This window comes from Oryctolagus cuniculus, chromosome 10 (assembly GCF_964237555.1).
Source record: "Oryctolagus cuniculus chromosome 10, mOryCun1.1, whole genome shotgun sequence".
Classification (NCBI taxonomy): domain Eukaryota; kingdom Metazoa; phylum Chordata; class Mammalia; order Lagomorpha; family Leporidae; genus Oryctolagus; species Oryctolagus cuniculus.
The window spans coordinates 73,710,960-73,730,841 of NC_091441.1; the positions used below are offsets into that span (position 1 = coordinate 73,710,960).

Sequence of the window (19,882 nt, forward strand, 5' to 3'; positions counted from 1 at the left end):
GAAAGACTTCTCTCTCTCTCTCTCTCTGCCTCTGCCTCTGCCTCTCTGTAACTCTGCCTTTTAAATAAATAAGTAAATCTTCAGAAAAAAAATAGTGGATTAAATCCTCTCATTACCTGGTTAATGCCACTCTTAGGATTGTTGGTTACTATTCTCACCCTGTTTTATATGCTACAGTGTCTGTTTAAGAGTTTACAGCAGGTGAGAATGGAACCAACCAATGTCTTCAGCAACCAGGAGGTCAACTAAATGCTGCTACAGGGGTATACTCAGTTCCCCACACAGGAGACAGTGGCTTGAGACATTGCCCCGTGCCAACGAAGAGTACCTCGTCACCCCATGTCAGCAGGAAGTTGCTCTAAAGATAGATCGTTATCCCTCTACCCTTCCTGGACTTTTGGGACTAATGTAATTCCATGTAACTCCTGCTTTATAAAAAACAAAAGGGGGGAATATTAGGAAAATGGTGCAGTTTTATCTACGGCGCGATCTATACCTTGACACTATCCTAGGCTCTAGCCCCTGCCGCCATTGCTGGAAGCCAGGTGGTCACATGGCCCAACCCCTGGTGTCAAGCTCCACCCCCATCCTAATGGGATTCGCTGCTCCTACTTCCCTGCCTGCCCCCTGGCAAAGTTGTAAAAGGAGCCGTTCCTGAACATGTGGCTCTTCTCTCCTCTCTAGCCTCCTCTTGTCTCTCTCTCGGCTCCTCTTGTCTTCTTTCTCCTCTCGATCTCTAATCTCTGCTCTTCCCCTCTCTGTTGCTCCCCTCTCTCTTCTTCTCTCTCCTCTCTCCTTTCTCTCCTCACTCTCTCTTTTTCCTTCCTTGCCCATTCCCTCTAGTCTGCTGGGTTTTCTCCAATAAACCCTTTCCCTTAAAAAAAAAAAAAAAAAAGAAAAAAATAATGGAGCAGCCAGGACTCAAACCACACTCATATGGGTGCAGGCACTGCAGGCAGTGGCTCTACCTGCTATGCCATAGCACTGATCCCTAATTTTTCATTTTGAAATAACTTCATACCTACCAGATCAACTTCAGTGCTGGTGTTGTGACACAGCAATTTAAACTACTTGTGATATTGCATCCTATATCAGAATGCTGGTTCAAGATCCAGCTACTCGCCTTCCAATCCAGCTTCCTGCTAATACACGTGGGAAAATGGCAGAAGATGGCTCAAGCACTTGGGTGCCTGCCACTCTCATGGGAGACCCTGATGGAGTTTCTGGGTTCTAGATTGGACTCCAGCCAGTGTAGCCATTTGGAGAGTGAACCAGTGGATTGAGATTCATTCTCTCCCTCTCACTCTCTCTGTGTGCTTGTGTGTGTGCTTGTGCGTGTGTCTTCCTCTCTGTAACTCTGCCTTTCAAAGAAATAAATCAATCTTTAAAAAAGGAACTATAACAGTTTTACAAAATGTTGTGATACAAAGAATTCTACTGTACTTTTGACCCAGTTTCAGGTATCATTACTGATACACCAACATTTTATCACATTTATTTTCTACTTTCTTGTGAAATATTAGAGAATAAGTTGTTCCAGGATTCCACATTCTTCTTCTTTTTTTAACCGATTTATTTGAAAGAGTTACAGAGAGGCATAGGCAGAGAAAGAGGCAGAGAGAGAGAGGGAGAGAGAGAGAGAGAGTCTTCCATCTGCTGTTCACTCCTCAGATGGCCACAACAGCTGGAGCTGTGCTGATCTGAAGCCAGGAGCCAGGATCTAGGAGCTTCTTCCGGGTCTCCCATGTGGGTGCAGGGGCCAAAGGACTTGGACCATCTTCCACTGCTTTCCCAGGCCATTAGCCGGGAGCTGGATCAGAAGTGGAGCAGCGGGAACTCGAACTGCTGCTCATATGGGATGCCAGCACCGCAGGCAGCAGCTTTACCCACTATGTCACAGCTCCAGCTCCCCCATTATTCTTAAATATCTCAGTATATGTTTCTTAGAAGTAGGAAATGCTCTCATATAATCATAGCACAATCATTAAAACAAAGAAATTAACATTGAAACATCATTAGTATCTAATATAGACATTATTCAAATCAAATTACAAATTCAAATTTTCCCAATTATTTCACTAATGTTTACAGAAAAAGAAAAAAGTCACACCAAGGATCTCATCCAAAGTCTCACATTACCCTTAGTTATACTTTATACTTCTTTTTATTTGAAGTAGTTTCTCAGACTGACTTTACATCTTATCAAGCTGACATTACTGAGGAATAAAGGGTGCAAACTGTCCATCAGGTTTGTTTGACATATATTCCCTCTGCTAGCATCAGGTTATATTTTTTGGTGCAAGACCTCAAAGAGATGCTGTGTCTTTCTCAGTGCATTATCAGAGCGTACAGTAGTGGTGATTTTAACTTTGATCATTTAAGATGGTAACTGCCAGATTTATATACTACAAAGCTACTATTTTTCTCTTTTCAACTTAAAACGTATCTTTTGAGATAAATACTCTATTATCAGAATTTTACTGGTAGTTCTAGTGACAGTTTTTGACTCTGCCAGAAGTGATATTTAATGTAGTATATACCAAATGTGATATTCTAATTCCATCATTACTCCTACATTTATTAGGTTACATGCTACTGTATGGAAGAATTATACTCCATCCATTGCATCCATTTGTATTAATGTTGACTTATTAATCATTATTTTATTATATATTCCATTACCAGCATTATTTCTTCTAATGTTCAAATTTTCAAAGAGCAAACAGATTTGAACCATTTGTATTGTAAATGAACACCATACCTGCACTGAAAGGATAGGGGAAGGAATTAACTTAAGTAGTTTTTGAGCACAGTATTTTTTTTTTAAGACTTGTTTATTTATTTGAAAGTCAAAGTTACAGAGAGGTAAAGGCGGAGAGAGAAAGAGATCTTCTATCCACTGGTTCACTCACTAATGTATGCAATGGCTGGAGCTGCACCGATCCAAAGCCAAGAGCCAGAAGCTTCTTTCAGGTCTCCCATGAGGATGAGTACAGTATTTTAATTATAAATTCTTATGTTAAAGACCAAAAAAACTTAAAGCAAGTATTGAACTCTAAATATTTTCCCACTGTTATGTGAATTAATAATGAAATTATCTTGTATGATTCTAGTTAAACATATACAGCTTTGAAATGCAGGCATCACACAAAATTGAAATCTTATTAGCCACATCGTCTGATTCTGCGCATAATGTGTAAAGATCACAATCTGAAATATAACCAGATAGCCAGTGGAGAATACATGGGATACAATTAAGTAATCTCAATAGCATAGCTCTCACTGTAAATGGTTGTTTTGCAATCTTGTTCTTTCTTTTTTTCTTATACATGTGTACATGAATATCCAAGGCAACTTTTGTGTTTTTTTTTGTGTGTTTTTTAATTTATTTTATTTACTTGAGAGGCAGAGTTAGAGAGAGAGAGAGAGAGAGAGAATCTTCTATTCTCTGGTTCATTCCGCAAATGGTGGCAATGGCCAGGGCTTGGCCAAACAAAAGCCAGGAACCAGGAGCTTCTTCTGGGTCTCCCATATGGGTGCAGGGGCTTAAGCAATTGATCCATCTTCTGCTGTTTTTACAGACTGTTAGCAACAAGCTGCATTGAAAGTGGAACAGCTGGAACGGGGGACCCACATGGGATGGTGGCACCACAGGCAAGCGGCTCTATCTGCTATGCCACACCACAGGTCACTTGCAGTCTTATTCTATACTTTAGAGCATTTTGTTACCATGAATTGGATGGTAAATCTGATGACCGGATAACTACACTACTGTGTTCTGATGACAAACAGGTTTTTATCTGTAGAATTATAAACCGGGAAGCTCCTTGTGCAGAGACAAGCTAGGCTTTCCAAATAAGCACGTCTCTTTGGATCTCCAAATTAGGTTTATTGAGTCCTTCAAAATCTTGAACAGTGAGTAAATCATCCTTAACACCATCAACATATTGAGAACCTACTCTTAGCCAGTCATCATCTTAAAAAGCTTTGCCAGATGGATTGGATTAATCCATAGGACATAATTCAAATGTGAATATTAATATATATTGAGATGTTTAACCAAAACACAATATTTCTAAAAGATTTATTTATTTATCTATTTGAAAGGCAGAGTTATGGAGAGGCAGAGGCAGAGAGAGAGAGAGAGAGAGGTCTTCCATCCACTGGTTAATTCCCCAATTGGCTGCAACAGCCGGAGTTGCACCGATCTGAAGCCAGGAACCAGGAGCTTCTTCCAGGTCTCCCACGAGGGTGTAGGGGCCCAAGGACTTGGGCTGTCTTCTACTGCTTTCCCAGGTCATAGCAGAGAGCTGGATCGGAAGTGGAGCAGCTGGGACTTGAACCGGCATCCATTTGGGAATGCCACCACTGCAGGGGGCAGCTTTACCTACTATGCCACAGTGCCGGCCCTCACAATTCATTTTATTTTTTTAAGATTTATTTAGAGAGGTCTTCCATCCACTGGTTCACCCCCCAGATGGCCGAAATGGCCAGAGTTGCACCGATCCAAAGCCAGGAGCCAGGAGCTTCTTCTGGGTCTCCCATGTGGGTGCAGGGGCCCAAGGACTTGGGCCATCTTCTACTGCTTTCCCAGGCCATAGGTGGGAACTGGATCAGAAGAGGAGCGGCTGGGACTAGAACTGGCACCCATATAGGATGCCGGCGCTTCAGGCCAAGGTGTTAACCCGCCGTGCCACAGCACTGGCCCCACCACAATTCACTTTTAATTCAATAGTTACATATTCACAACTGGAGAATAAATAGAGTATATCTATTATTATTATTTGAATCTTAATATAATTATACAATAATATAATATTTATTATTATAATTCCCTCATATTCCCAATAGGTTATTTTTATTCAAGAATAATTTGGTAATAATTTTAATCCTGACACTGTAATCCTGGATAAATTTTAAAGAATAATATTCAATAACTATGGGGTGAATATGTCACTGCCATAAATAATTTTTTCTTTTATGTAATCATCTTCACTGCCTTTTGATCAATTAAAAAGTAGAGACAAACATTTAATGCACAATTTCACTGCTAGGCATTTGCTCCAAAATAGACACAAAATTGTAATTATATTGTTAGTTTATGAATTAACAAAAGTACTTTTTATTTCCAAAAACAAAAATTTATGGAAAAAACTCTGTCTATCAAGAGTAAAATGCTTAAATAAAATATGGTACAATCACATACTGAGACATATGGCTTCTGCTAAAATGAATGAAGTAGATCTTTTATTTCATTATGAACAGCTGTTGAAACATAATATCAATGAAAAAAGTAAAGGGCAAAGAAAGTACTTAATTCTAGCATTAGTATGTAAAGAAAATTTCTATAATGTAAATGTACATAATAAATATTGCAAATATGTATACATGCACACATGTATACACACACTATATTTGGTTATTTTCCCACAGAGATAGATTCACCAAAACATTTTCAGATTTTTTATCTTCTTTGGAGAAGAGAATTAGGGAAGGACTTAATCCTTTTTCATTGCTGGGTCCAGCACTGAGCCCGGCATAAAGAAGAACACTTAGATTGTTGAAATCTTTACTTAGTATAGAGTTGGTCTTCTGTGTACAAAGTTAATGGGAGAGGGAGGAAGAGGAGGAGGGTGGAAGTGTGGGTGAGAGGGGAGGTATGGTGGGAAGAACTATGTTCCTAAAGTTGTATGAACTCTGTATTCTTTAAAAAATAAGTTAAAAAAGAAGGCATTTAACTAATTCTATGTTGAGTGAAGGAAAGTTAGAACAGTGAAAGAAACCAACTGATGACAAAACCAAGATGTAGCATATGTAGGAATTATTTGAGAAGAATTTTTTTAAAAAAGATATATTTATTTGCTTGAAAGGCAGAGTGTGTGAGAGAGCTTGATATTCCTTTCACTGGTTCATTTTTAAAGGATTTATTTATTTATTTGAAAGGCAGAGTTACAGAGAAGCAGATGAAGAGAGAAAGAGAGAGAGAGTTCTTCCAATTGATGGTTCATTCCCCTGATGGCCACAATGGCTGCAGCTGGGCCAATCCAGAGCCAGGAGCCATGAGCTTCTTCCAGGTCTCCCATGAGAGTAAGGGCCCAAGGACTTGGGCCATTTTCTACTGCTTTCCCAGGCCATCGCAGAGAGCTAGATTGGAGGTGGAGCAGCCGGGACTTGAACAGGCACCCCTATGGGATGCTGGCACAGCAGCTGGCAGTTTTACCTGCTATGCCACAATGCCAGCCCCTTAGTTCACTTCTTAAATGGCCACTACAACTCAAGAGACTTCCATAGTCTTGGCAGCTAATGTCTAGAGCCTTGGGTGATCACTGACATCATAAATAAGAGTGTTAATTGTTAAATCAACAACAAGAGCCACTGTGCACTTGCTCCCCATGTAGGACCTCTGTCCTTAATGTGTTGTACTTTGAGAATTAATGGTAAAACTAGTCTTCAAATAGTACTTTATGCTTTGTGTTTCTGTGTCGGTGCAAACTGTTGAAATCTTTACTTAGTATAGAGTTGATCTTCTGTATATAATGATAATTAAAAATGAATCTTAATGAAGAATGGGATGGGAGACGGATTAGGACGTGGGATGGTTTGGGGGTGGGAGGGCGGCTATGGGGGAAAGAACCACTATAATTCAAAAGTTGTACTTATGAGATTTACATTTATTAAATAAAAGCTTTCTATATAAAAAATGGACACAACAGCCTGGGCTGGACCAGGCTCAAGCTAGGAACCAGGAACTCCCTCCAGGTCTCCTATATAGGTTGCATGGGGCCCAGGTACTTGGGCCATCTTCTACGTCTTTCCTAGGTGCATCAGCAGGGAGCTGGACTAGACACAGGAACTCTAACCAGCACCTCATATGGGATGCTGTTGTCACAGGCGGTGGCATAACCCACTGCCAGCCCCTTGAGAAGCATTTTTAAAATGGTCATGATAAAAATAAGACAATTGTGTTTTATCTTGAAGTATAAAAAAAGTTAAATGTCCTAGCAAAAAGCAGAAGTTATAAAAATACCAAAGAAAAATTAGATAACTGAAAAATACAGAATCTGATATAAAAGCTTCACTGTATGGAATCAATAGAGAGGAGATGAAAATGGAGAGGTTCAGTGAACTGGAAAACGGATCAATGGAATGTACAAGTAGCCAATGTGAACAACAGAGAAGAAGTAGAATTTTTAAAAATGAAGAGAGCCTTGGGAACTTGTGGGACAATAACAAATTATCTAAAATTTCTGTCACAGGGGTTGAAGAAGAGGAGAAAGAATGTGAAGCTATGAAAATATTCAAAGAATAAATACTGTAACTTCTCGAAACTTGGCAAAAGAAACTTACAGAGTCAAGAAATTTGACCACTTTGAAATAGGGTAAACCAAAGGATAGCAGGATTAAAACACTTTACAAGTAAACTTGTGAAAACTGAAGACAATGAAAAAACTTTAATAACTGTCAGTGAGAAGCAATGTACTATGTACAGAGGAAGCAATTCAGATGATAGTGCATTTCTCATGTGAAATCATTGAGAGCACAACATTCTTCATGAGCTGAAAAAAAATAACTGTCAATTGCAAATCTTATATTGTGGAACTAACCTTTAGAAAGGAAGGGGAGATAAAGATATTCTCAGATGAACTCAGACATTGTCACTGTCATAACTAACCCTAAAGAATGAAGCTACTCAAACAGAAAATAAAGGTAACAGAGATCAGGAACTTCAGAAAGCAAATTAGAACAATGCACAGGGTAAAAGTTAAAATAAACATAATGGACTATCCTTGAGTTTCATTAATCATGTTTTACAATTAAGGTAAAAATGATATCATCCTTCAAAATAGTGTTTAATATATGTAAATATGTAAGATGTTTAAAATTAAGTGAGGTTAAAGGAGCTAATGTTTCCATAATTCACTTCAAGAGCTAAAATTTGGGGGTTGTGGCACAGCAGGTTAAGAGTGGCATACCAGGTTAAGCTGCCTCCTGCAATATCAACATCCCATATAGGTGCCAGTTCCAGTCCCGGCTACACCACTTCTGATCCAGCTCCCTGCTGATGGCCTGGGAAAGCAATGGAGGATGGCCCAGGTGCTTGGGCCCCTGCCACTCACATGGGAATCCTGGAAGGAACTCCTGGCTCTTGGATTTGATCTGCCCAGCCCTGAGCTTTGTGGCCATTTGGGGAGTGAACCAGAGGATGAAAGATCTCTCTCTCTGTCTCTGTCTCTACCTCTCTCTCTCTCTGTAAAATCACCTTTCAAAAAATAAAAAAAGAGCTAAAATGTTTATATAAGTAGGCTGATTCAATATTTGAAAGTCCTTCTATGTGATTAATCATATCAATAGATTTAAGAAGAAAATCATTAGATCCTATCAGTTGATACAGGAAAAGCATTTGACAGCTTGACATCTATTTATAATAAAAACTCTTAAGAAAATAGGACTAAGTAATAATTTCATACCATTGATTCAGAGCTTTTGTTTGAATTCTTTCAGGTTCGTATAGCAGAATAACATAGGCCAAGTTGCTTATCAACAATAGGAAACCATTCCTCATGATTCTGGAGGCCAAGGAAGTCTAAGATCAAGGTGCCGGCACAGTCGGTGTTTGATGAGGGTCTGCTTCCTGCTTAATAGATGCTGTCTTCTTGCTGTGTTCTCACAGGCAAAAAGGAGCATGAGTCCTCTGAAGCCTTTTATAAGAGTATTAATCCTGTTCCTGGGGGGGGTGTGTCTGCCTTCTTGACCTAATCACCTACCTGAGGATTCATACTGCAATGTCATAATCTTCTGGGTTAGAATTTTAATGCATAATTTTTGGGGGGATACAAATGGTTTATGGTAGCATCTATTAAAAATTCTACAGCTGACATACCTATTGGTGAAAGACTGAATGCTTCACCACTGAGAATGAACACAAAGTAAGGCATATGTACTATAAAGAAACAAATAAGTCTATCTCTACTTGCAAATGGCATGAATTTCTCTGTAGTAAATTCCAGGTAATCTACAAGTCTCCTAAAGTAATAATGAATGAATATAAGATCAACACAGACACAAAAGTCTATCCCATTTCCAGGTACTAAGAATGAACATGCAGAAAACAAAATTAAAAACACAATACCATGTAAAATTACTCAAAGAATGAGAAGGAGGCATTTAGATACACACTTAAGAAAATACATACAGGATCTGTACACTGAAAAGTAAAATACTGACATGTGACTCAGCAAAGTTTAGATCAATGATGGATTGCATATATAACAGTAGTCTCATAAGATTATATTGCCTAGTGATGGCATAGCAATCTGACTTTATGTAAGCAGATTTTCTGATGTTTATACAATGACAAAAGTGCCCTAGTAATGCATGAACTAGAATGTATTTCCACTGTAAGGTGACACATGGCTTTAAGCTGACTAAATAAATCAAAGAAGAACTAAAAAATGTGAAGAAATATCTTATTCATGTAATGGGATATTCAATATGATAAAGTTGTCAATTCTTCACCAATTGTCTATCTACTGCTTAATGCAATTCCCATGAAAAATCCCAGGAAAGATTTTTATACACATAGAAAACTTATTTAAAATTCATATGAAAAGTCATAGATCAAATCTAGCACAAACAATCCTGTCAAAGAAAAACAGTGAGGAAGGAAATACTCTGTAAATATTGTTTCACCTCAGGGGCAAGCATTTTGCACAGCTGTTAAGACATCACTTCGGATACCCACATCTCATATCAAGAGTACCTGGTTTCTAGTCCCAACAACACTTTGGGTTCCAGCTTTCCACATGGTCTTAAATTAGTAGATGGTAAAGAAATTATGATATTTCCATACCATAAACTACTACTTTTCATAAAAGAAAGAACTATTGTTCTCTACAAGAAAATTATAATGTATTGACATTTTCAGATTTGATGATGATTGCTTATAGCCTTTGTCTTGACTGTTGAGGAACAGTGTTTTTTTCTTCATACTATTTGTTGAACTGTTTACTTAACATAGGGTTGATCTTATGAGTATAAAGTTAAATAAAAATAGATCTTTGTAAAAAATAAGCATGTGAATAGGAGATGGGGGAGGAAGAAGAGTAGGAGCATGGGCGGGTGGGAGGGAAGGTAGGGTGGAAAGTATAACTATGTTCCTGAACCTGTACATAGGAAATACAAGAACTTTGTACAAGTATCCAATGTGAACAACAGAGAAGAAATAGAATTTTTAAAAATGAAGAGAGCCTTGGGAACTTGTGGAGCAATAACACATGATCTAAAATTTCTGTCACAGGGGTTGAAGAAGAGGAGAAAGAATATGAAGCTATGAAAATATCTTCCTTTTTTAAAATAAGAAGATAATCTCAAAAAGGCTCTAACTTCTTTACATAAAACTCATGAAATACTATAATTAAGAAGACAAAGAACAGATTAATGATTTCTAAGAGTTAAGGTTGGGAATGAGGAGTGCATGAGTATGATTCTAAAGGTGTATCAACAAGGGAGTCTTGAGGTAATGGTACAGTTAAGTGTCTTGATTGTGACACAGGTTAGATGAAGAACAGGCAATAAAATCACATGTAGCAGTGTATGTGTATGTGTGTGTACAAATGCATGTGCACACATACACACACATGGATTATTGATAAATTCTGATAAGCCCTGTGAGTTGTATCAGTGCCAATTTCCTGATATTGTACTATAGTTATGTAAGCTATTAACATTGGAGGAGGCTGGGTGAAGGACGAAGATGATCTTTGTTCAAAATGTTTCAACATATGCAAGTGAATAAATGTGATACATCACATTAACAAATTGAAGAATAAAAACCGTATGATTATCTCAATAGATACAGAGAAAGAATTTGATAAAGTACAACATCTGTTCTCATAATAAAATTCTTAAGCAAATTGGGTGTAGAAGGAACATTCCTCAAGATATTCAAGACAATATATGACAAACCTACAGCCAGCATCATACTGAGTGGGGAAAAGTTGGAAGCATTTCTACTAAGATCTTGAAAGGCACAGTGACAGAGAGAGAGAGAGAGTGAGTGAGATAGATGTCCCATCTACTGGTTTACTCTCCAAATGGCCACAACAGCTGGGGTTGGGCCAGACTGAAACCAGGAGCCTGGAACACCATCCTGGTCTCCCACAAGAGTGTCAGGGGCCCATGCACTTGGTACATCTTCTGCTGCTTTCCCAGGCACACTTGCATGGAGATTTTGGGAAGCAGAACAGCTGTGACTCAAATAATCAATTCTATATGGGATAGTTGGCCTGCAGAGCCACAGCACCAGCCCCTAATATTTTATCTTGTTCTTAAATTAATACCTGGTGTGGTCATTGATCTCTTGAACTAGAAACATGCTGTACTCGTTAGCTTTACAATCTAATATTTTCACAATTTTTTGGGGGAAAAGCTTAAATTTATGATATCTTAATGAGGCCCAAGCAGCACTACATTTCAAATTGACAAGCATGAATTTGAATGCCCGTGTCTACTGCTCCCTGGTGTTCAGACCCGTCTGGAGGGTACAGCATTGCCCATGGCCCATGGAATCCTCCAGCAGGCCTCCCTCTACTCGGATTTTGTAGGGCAGCGGCAGGCCCTGCTTTCCTTTCTCAGCCTTTCCTTGAACGACCATAAGCAGTCCAGGAAGGCAATCATGGCGGTCAGACTTGTTCAGGAAAAGATTCTGGCCCTCGTCAGAGTACAAAGGCAGCGTGACTGAATTAGCTGTGGAAGACTTCCGATAGGAGTGGTCTGCGCAGGGACGAGCTAGTGCTTCTGGAACTCCAGGCCAATTGTTTTGGAGAGGGTGAGGATCAGCAAGGCCACCTGTCCCCAGGCAGCATTGGTCTCACGCCAGTCCACAGGGCTGCTGGGAAGGCAGCCCCCACCGGAGGTTGTTGGTGACGCCCATGGAGCCCTCCTCCCAGATCTCAAACGTGACTTGGCAGGTGCTGGTTTTCTTGTGCCTGTGCCCCTGCACCTGGGCGTACCGCAGCTGATTCTCCACACTCCCCAGCTGGCCACACAGCTCCACCTGCTGCCCCTGCAGCGCACAGCTCTCAATGCGGAACTGCAACTCCTGCTGTTCCACTTCTTGGGTCTCTGCCTCGGCCTCCTGGAGAGCCGCAGCTCTTGCACCGCCTTGGTCCACGTCCTCCAGCTCCAGGGCCTGCTCTCCGTGGTCTCATGCTCCACCTGCAGCTCCCAGACTCCGGGCAGCGTTTGTAGTTCTGGGTGTCAAGTTCGGCAAGGGTGAGCTGGGAGTCCAATGCTCCAGGAGGTTGTCGGTACACCCCTCACACAGTGGATGCTCCACATCTTTAATCCTGGAGAGGACGTCAAAGATCAATGTAGTGGCCTCCTGGATGCTGCTCAAGGTTCTCACGGAGTAAACCCTCCCGATCAGTGTGAAACAGCTGCTGTCCTCCAATGTCCTGCCATCACCAGGAAGGGCTCTTCTATGGGCAGCCACCTGTGGCTTTTCACTCCGTCTCACCCTCGCGGAGGAGGCATCTCCCTCCTGGCTTTCTCCTGGATTCCCTTGTGTCAGTGTCTCCTGTGGCTCACTCGGTTTCCGTGGCTGGCTATAGCGCTGGTAGATGAATATAGAAGACATGGCAAAGGAGGTCTTGACTTTTCAGAGGCTAGGCTTCGTCTGGCTCCCCCGTTACTTGTCCTTTGATAGTTCTTAAGTTCTTCCTTGAAGAGTGATTCTTTTTAAAATGCCCCTCCACTTCTCTTCCAGGCACATTGGCAGGGAGCTGAATCAGAAGTGGAGCAGCAAGGACTCAGACTACTGCCCACTTGGCATGGTGGTGTTAACAGACAGTGGCTTAACTTGCTAAGCCACAAGGATGATCCCAGAAAAATGCAACTTTATAATGGAGAACCTGATGATCATCATGTGTATCAAATTATCAAATTATCAACACCAACAGAGAAATAAGACACACTGATTCCTGACATGATTTAATTACTAGTACTTAATGTCATACATGTACCAGGCCAAAATCTTTAGCTTCACATGAATTTTGAGAAATCTTTCGGAATTTTGGAAGGAGGAAAATTCCACTCAATGGAAGACATCACCACCACCAACAAATCAAAATGAGGTTGGATTGGTAAAAGCAGTCGTGTATCAAAAAACAAATAAAAACTATTGCTCTAGATTAAAAGTGATGAAGATATAAATAAAAAAAAACCTCACACATTTTAGAACCAATTGTGAAATGAATTTTGAAAAGAAACAGCCATAAAAGCCATTGGGGACAATTGGACAGGTCCGAGTCCTGGCTGCTCCACCTCTGATTCAGCTCCCTGCCAATGTGCCTGGAAGAGAAGTGGAGGGGCATAACACTTGTGTTAGATGACATTATTTTATTATTGTTAATTTCCTGAGATGTAATAATAGTACTGTGGTCATAGGAAAGAATATCTTCCTTAGCAGATACATACCAAACTATTTGCAGATAAAAGCCTTAGTGCTTGCAAAATACTTTCTTATGGCTTAGCAGACAAACAAAATGTGATTATAGATAGATAAATGCACAGAGAAGGTAGATTAGTAATCATGAATCAAGAGAAAGGATAGTCTGTGTTATGAAAATATTTCAACATTTCTGTAAATTTGAAAAATTTTTAACCAGAGAATTTTGGGACAAAAGGATGAATTTTTAAAATGCTTATGTTGGATATGAAAGTATATTTATTAAGTAGTATTTTTCTCTTTTATAAATTATGCACAATTAGAATTTTCTCATTTCTTTTCTGTGTGGCATTTTACTTCAAATAAATTATGTTCTATGAGAATTTTTAAATTAATAAAGTAGACCAGTGTAAAAATGTTTTGATATGTATTTTTTCCAACATAATTTTAAAAACAGTATTTGTGTCTAATGTTTGGACACATCCATTTGTAATTTTTCTAGAAGTTTAGAATTGGTTACTGTATTAGTTTTTTTTTGTTATTTTAACAAATATCTGGGATGGCTGGCATAGTGGTACAGTGGTTAAGTGGCTGCCTGAGGTGCTGACATCCCATATCAGAATGCGGGTTAGACTCCTGGCTGATCTGCTTCCATTCCAGCTACTTGCTGATGCAACCAGGAAAGCAGTGAAAGAGGACCCAAGTATTTGGGCCCCCGCCACCCGTGTGGGAGACAGGATGGAGTTCCAGGCTCTTGCCTTGTGCTTGCCTCAGCCCTGGGCTGCTGTGGCCATTTGGGGGAGTGACCCAGCAGATGATCTTTCTCTCTCTGTCTCTGGTGTTACTCTGCCTTTCAAATAAATAAATAAATCTTCAAAGAACACACAACTACCTGAGAGGAGTTACTTATGAGGCAAAGTGGTTTATTTTGGCTCATGGTTTTGGGATCTCACAGTTAAAGGTCAGACAGCTCCTGTCACCTGGCATCTGATGAGAATGGCGGATGCAGCTTGTGTCCAGGAGGATCACATGGTCAGTCAGGAAGTAGAGTGGGAGGCAAGGCTGAGTGCTGCAGGTATAATCAATCCTAATGAAAGAATACCTTCTGATGGTGAGTGCCCAAGGACCCCAGGACCCAAGGCCCTCCCTTGCACCCCAGAATTGGGTTAAGTCTCTTTCCTTTCCCAGTAACACTACCCTGAAGCCAACCATTCCACATGTGGGCCTTTGGGGGACAGCAAAGTTAATAGATCAACTACAGAACTTACCTTAGATCTCCTGTTTTTATACCCTTTGACGTCAACCACCTTAATTTGGACAGTTCACATTACATACATATATTGAAATATACTACCTCAGAAATATGTACAATTAGTAGATTCTAATCAAAACATTTTTAATGTTTAAAGGATAGAAAAAGTTAGCTAACCTGATTTGATCTTTATACATTGTTTACATGTATTGAAGTACTAAAAAGTATGCCACAAAAGGGCACAATGAATTTTGTTTTTTTAAATTATTTTATTTTTAAATATTTATTTATTTGAAAGTCAGAATTCGACAGAGAGGAGAGGCAGAGAGTGGGAGAGGTCTTCCATCCGATGGTTCACTCTCCTGTTGGCTGTAATGGCTGGAGCTGTGCCGATCTGAAGCCAGAAGCTAGGAGCTTCCCCCAGGTCTCTCTCATGTGGATGCAGGGTCCCAAGGACTTGGGCCATCTTCTACTGCTTTCCCAGGCCATAGCAGAGAGCTGCATCAGAAGAGGAGCAGCAGGGACTAGAAATGGCGCCCATATGGGATTCTGGTGCTTCAGGCCAGGGTGTTAACCCACTGTGCCACAGCGCTGGCCCCTTTTTATTTTTTTAATTAAAAAAATATTTATTTGAGAACCAGAGGGATAGAGAACACTCCCATCCACTGATTGATTCACTCCCTAAATACCTGCAATAGCTGGGGCCAGGAAGGCCAAAGCTAGGAGTCAGGAACTCAGTCCAAGTCTCCTGTGTGAGTGTCAGAGACCCAACTACTTGACCCATCACCAGGGTCTGCATTAGTAGAGTCAGGACTTGAACCCTCACACTAAAATATAGGATATGAGCACCTTAATTAGTGTCTCCATCCTTAGGCCAAAGACCCAAACCTAAAGTCAAACATTTTGAAATGCTCATTAAAATATGAAATATTTGTATTTTCTAACTTGGAATAATCAGAATATATATATATATATATAAATTATATAGAAAATATAAACAAATGGATATGTGATGAATGCCTAAAACTAAAATTAAAAAAAGCAAAGTAAGTCAGTCTTAAGGAAAATTCCAACAAGATCCCAACCCAGGAATGTTCTAGGTATTTTTCAAAACTATAGCCTTGTGTAGAACAATTTTTTTTTAATACCAGGCAAAATTGTGACAAATGTAAAGCACAGAAGCTGTGAAAATCAGCAGTATTCCATGGTAGATCAGATACCTTTGTCTCCCATAGTCTCCATACTGAGCTGTGCAACAAAAATACCAAAGGAGCTTATGAAGTATGCAGAATGCTGGGCTTTATACCTGTGACCTCAGACTTTTTGGGTTACATTCCAAGGAAGATGTTTAGTCTTAAAGCTCTTCTGGATAACTCCAAGGGACATCTTACCATGGAAACCACTAAACAAATTACCATCACAAGACTGAAATGGTTTCGCTTGAAAGGGCTTAGTTATGCATCTTTAAATATTTCATTAAGATAGGAAGTATGCATAGTTTTTGACTGATAATACAATAGTGTGTCTATTATACTTAAAAATTAAATAACTAAGGGGCTGGTACTGTGGCAACACGGGTTAAGTTGTGGCCTGCATTGCTGGCATCTCTTAAGGATTCTGGTTTGAGTCCCAGCTTCTGCACTTTTAATCCAGTTCCCTGCTAATGCGTCCCAAGAAAGTAGCAGCAGATGACCCAAGTGCTTGGGATCCTATCACCCACGTGGGACACCCAGCTGAAGCTCCCTGTTCTTGGATTCTGGCTTCAGCTTGGCCCAGCCCTGGCTATTGCTGCTATTTGGGAAATGAACCAGCAGATGGAAGATCTCTCTCTGTGCCTCTTCCTTTCTCTCTCTGTAACTCTTTCAAATAAATAAATAAATCTTTAAAAATTGAATAACTACTTTTGAATTATGCTTTTCCATCTTACAATCTGATGCAAGACAAACAATTTTATTTCCCAAAGCTCCTTTTTCAAAGGGGAGATAACCATGAGAAAACTATGTCCATGAGTCAAAGAAACAACAGGGAGTTATGTTACTACATTCATGCTGTGGGAAACAGTAGGTTTTGAAAAATGATTTACTTATTTATTTGAAAGGTAGAGCTACACACACACACACAGAGGACAGAGAGAGAGAGAGAGAGAGAGAGAGAGAGAGACAGCGAGACAGAGAGAGGGAAATCTATCTGCTAGTTCACTCTCCAAATGGCTGCAATGGCCTGGGCTGGGTCAGGCTGCTTTCCTAGGTATATTTTTTAAGGATTTTTTAAACTTTTATTTAATAAATATAAATTTCCAAAGTACAACTTTTGAATTATAGTGGCTTCTCCCCCACCCAGAACCTCCCTCCCACCCGCCACCATCCCATCTCCCACTCCCTCTCCCATTCCTTTTTTTTTTTTATCACGATTCATTTTCTTTTTCTTTTTTTTTAAACCAAACTATATTTACTGTGTACAGTAGGAAAGGACAACAGTTATGTACAAATTGGGGAGTAAACACAACAGAGCCAACAAACACCCCACTGAGCCCGAACAGTGAAACAGGAAATGAGAACACCTTCAGCAAGATTTCAAGCAAGCCATAGAGGTGGACTCCTTCGGCTGACTATAAAAAAGGCAGAGAAGGCCACCAGCAGCAATGGTCCTTCTAGAAGGACAACAGGCAGAACTATGAACATTTTAATTGGTACACATCCCAAAACACATTCACAGAACTGAAACCCCCTACTAATGCATAAATTCAGTACGTGTTTGAAAGCAGCATAGCACAGATCCATAGAGGTCCTCTTCCCATGGGTTACAGAGGTAACCACCCTCAGAAGTGGCTCTTTACACAATAACAAACTGGAAAGTCAGCAATACTTAACCTTACTTTTTCCTATAGAGACCGTAATTGTTCATCAGAGCAAATACTAGAAGAAATCTGAGACCACAATACTATTAACAAAGGAGAAAGGTGGTAATGACTTTCTTCCATGTTAATAAAAGGGAAAAAGCCAATTTTGGTGTGCCAGGCTCTGCCCATGTACAAATCACTAGGTGCTGAGCGAGCTGGGGCTGCTGGGCCTTGCACCCAAGGGGCCACACTCAACAGGGCAGAGAGCGCTTGGGCCATTTTACTAAAGGACTTGTTTGTTTTTACGTTTTTACTTTTTAAGACGCGTTCCAGATTTTCCTTCCACATTACCAAACTTGACAAGGCTTCAATGTCCAGTATCGAGCATTTCAACAACCCGTGCCTACAAGTGGTGAGTGAGGTCCTGTCTTCCACCCCCAACCGCGAGTTATGGACAGGATCAAGGCAAGCCTGGCACAGGGGAGCCAAGGCCCATCCTCGAGAACCCACACTCAGGCCACAGGTTTGGGGAGCAGACGAGGGGACAAATAAAAATGAAAAACCCCAAAAACTCATCTTACCTAAACAAAGCTAACAGTTCTGATTGGCCCCATTTCAGTCATGGATTCGTCCCTGCAGAGAGAGTTTGAGGCAGAGAGGAAGTCACTTCGCTGCATGTCCTTGAGCTTCTGCAGACTCCTTTGTGACTGCACGGTCTCGGGGTCACTATTCAACAGCAAACGCAAGGATAGAAAACAGGCCACGCCCCGGCAAGCGGCTGGTCACACTGCCGGTCTGCTGCTGGAACACATCGATGGTGTCCTCGTCGTCCATCTCCAGCTGCGCAGGTGTGTCCACTTCATTAATTGGTTGCCCATGGAACCTGCCTCATGATGAAGGCAGTAGGCCTTCATCAGCTTGCTCAGCGGAGTGTGCCTCTTGATCTTGAAATGCACCACGGAGCTGTCCTGCCCGGCCACTTTCAGGTTGATGTGGTCATTCTCGGTCTTCACACCCCCCTTGGGCTTCTCCTCGGACACGGCTGTGTGTGGTTGCAGCAGCGGCGGCGGCAGCGCAAGCGGGGCAGTCGCTCTCCTGACGATTCATTTTCAATTATCTTTATATACATAAGATCAACTTAGTATATACTAAGTAAATATTTCAACAGACTGCACCCACACAGACACACAAAGTATAGAGTACTGTTTGAGTAGCAGTTTTACCGTTAATTCGCATAGTACAACACATTAAGGACAGAGGTCCTACAAGGGGAGCAGATGCACAGTGACTTCCGTTGTTGATTTAACAATTGACACTCATTCCTAGGCATATTAGCAGGGAGCTGGATCAGATACGAAACAGCTGGGACTCAGATCAGAGCACATATGGGATGCCAGCACAGCAAGAAGCAGCTTAACCTGCTGTGTCACAACACCAGCCCTGACAGTAATTTTTAAGACTTTATATATAAGGAAATGGTTTGGGTATGTTGTGCCCAGATCGCCGGATCCCCGAATGCAGCCAGAGACTTGAACACACCGAAATGCAAGAGCAAGGTTTATTTCAGAAGTATAAGCTGTAGCAGGGACCCGGTCTACTCAACTGCGCAGCGGAGGGCAGAGGAAGGCCCCAAGCTGTGCCTGGGAGCCTCTTTTAAAGCCGGGTTACGTCATCGAGGGGTGTGGGGTAACAGTGGATTGGCTGGGGTCACCTCTGGTACTTCCTGGTTCAACACGGTTGTTCCCGATTGGGTCAGACCCAAGGGATTTCCTTATATGGTAAACGCTAGCAAGCTGTTCCGTTGTAACTTTCAGTTTCCCCAGAGTGAGGCCGCTTTTAAGGGAAGTGGGGTCTGCCTCTCCAAATGGAGGCAGTTTTTCGAAACATAGTTACTACGGCCCTTAAGGTAAGTACACGACTATGTAGAATAGGTGTGCACAATGCTATGACATACAAGGAATCAATATTTAAATCTGCTTGTAGAATTGGACACATATAAATGTATTTTTTTGACTGTCTTCTGCTACTTTCACTTTGGTGTAATCTTAAAGCATGTTCATAGCTGGCGCTGTGGCTCACTAGACTAATCCTCCGCCTTGCGGCGCCTGCACACTGGGTTCTAGTCCCAGTCGGGGTGCCAGATTCTGTCCCGGTTGCCCCTCTTCCAGGCCAGCTCTCTGCTGTGGCCAGGAAGTGCAGTGGAGGATGGCCCAAGTCCTTGGGCCCTGCACCCCATAGGAGACCAGGAGAAGCACCTGGCTCCTGCCATCAGATAAGCGTGGTGCGCTGGTGGCGGCGGCCATTGGAGGGTGAAAAAAAATAATTAAAAAAAAATAAAATTCTT

General features: G+C 41.0%; 1 long non-coding RNA gene and 1 pseudogene across 3 annotated transcripts in view; one reads left to right on the forward strand and one right to left on the reverse strand.

Annotated features, from left to right (window-relative positions):
- The window catches only part of LOC103349260 (uncharacterized), a 56,763-nt gene extending 43,037 nt beyond the window's left edge, over positions 1–13,726 (forward strand). Inside the window, exons 3-5 of one of the 3 annotated variants that reach the window (XR_007921529.2) lie at positions 3,582–3,687; positions 8,503–8,595; positions 10,298–13,726. This is a non-coding gene — a long non-coding RNA (uncharacterized lncRNA). Of the gene's footprint in view, positions 1–3,581; positions 3,688–7,256; positions 8,415–8,502; positions 10,088–10,297 lie in introns of those variants that run through there. The other 2 variants (XR_007921526.2, XR_007921530.2) reach the window with 2 other exon arrangements.
- A 4,440-nt stretch (positions 13,727–18,166) lies between these two features.
- LOC127492485 (small ubiquitin-related modifier 3 pseudogene) lies at positions 18,167–19,211 on the reverse strand (annotated as a pseudogene).
- Between the last annotated feature and the right edge of the window lie 671 nt (positions 19,212–19,882).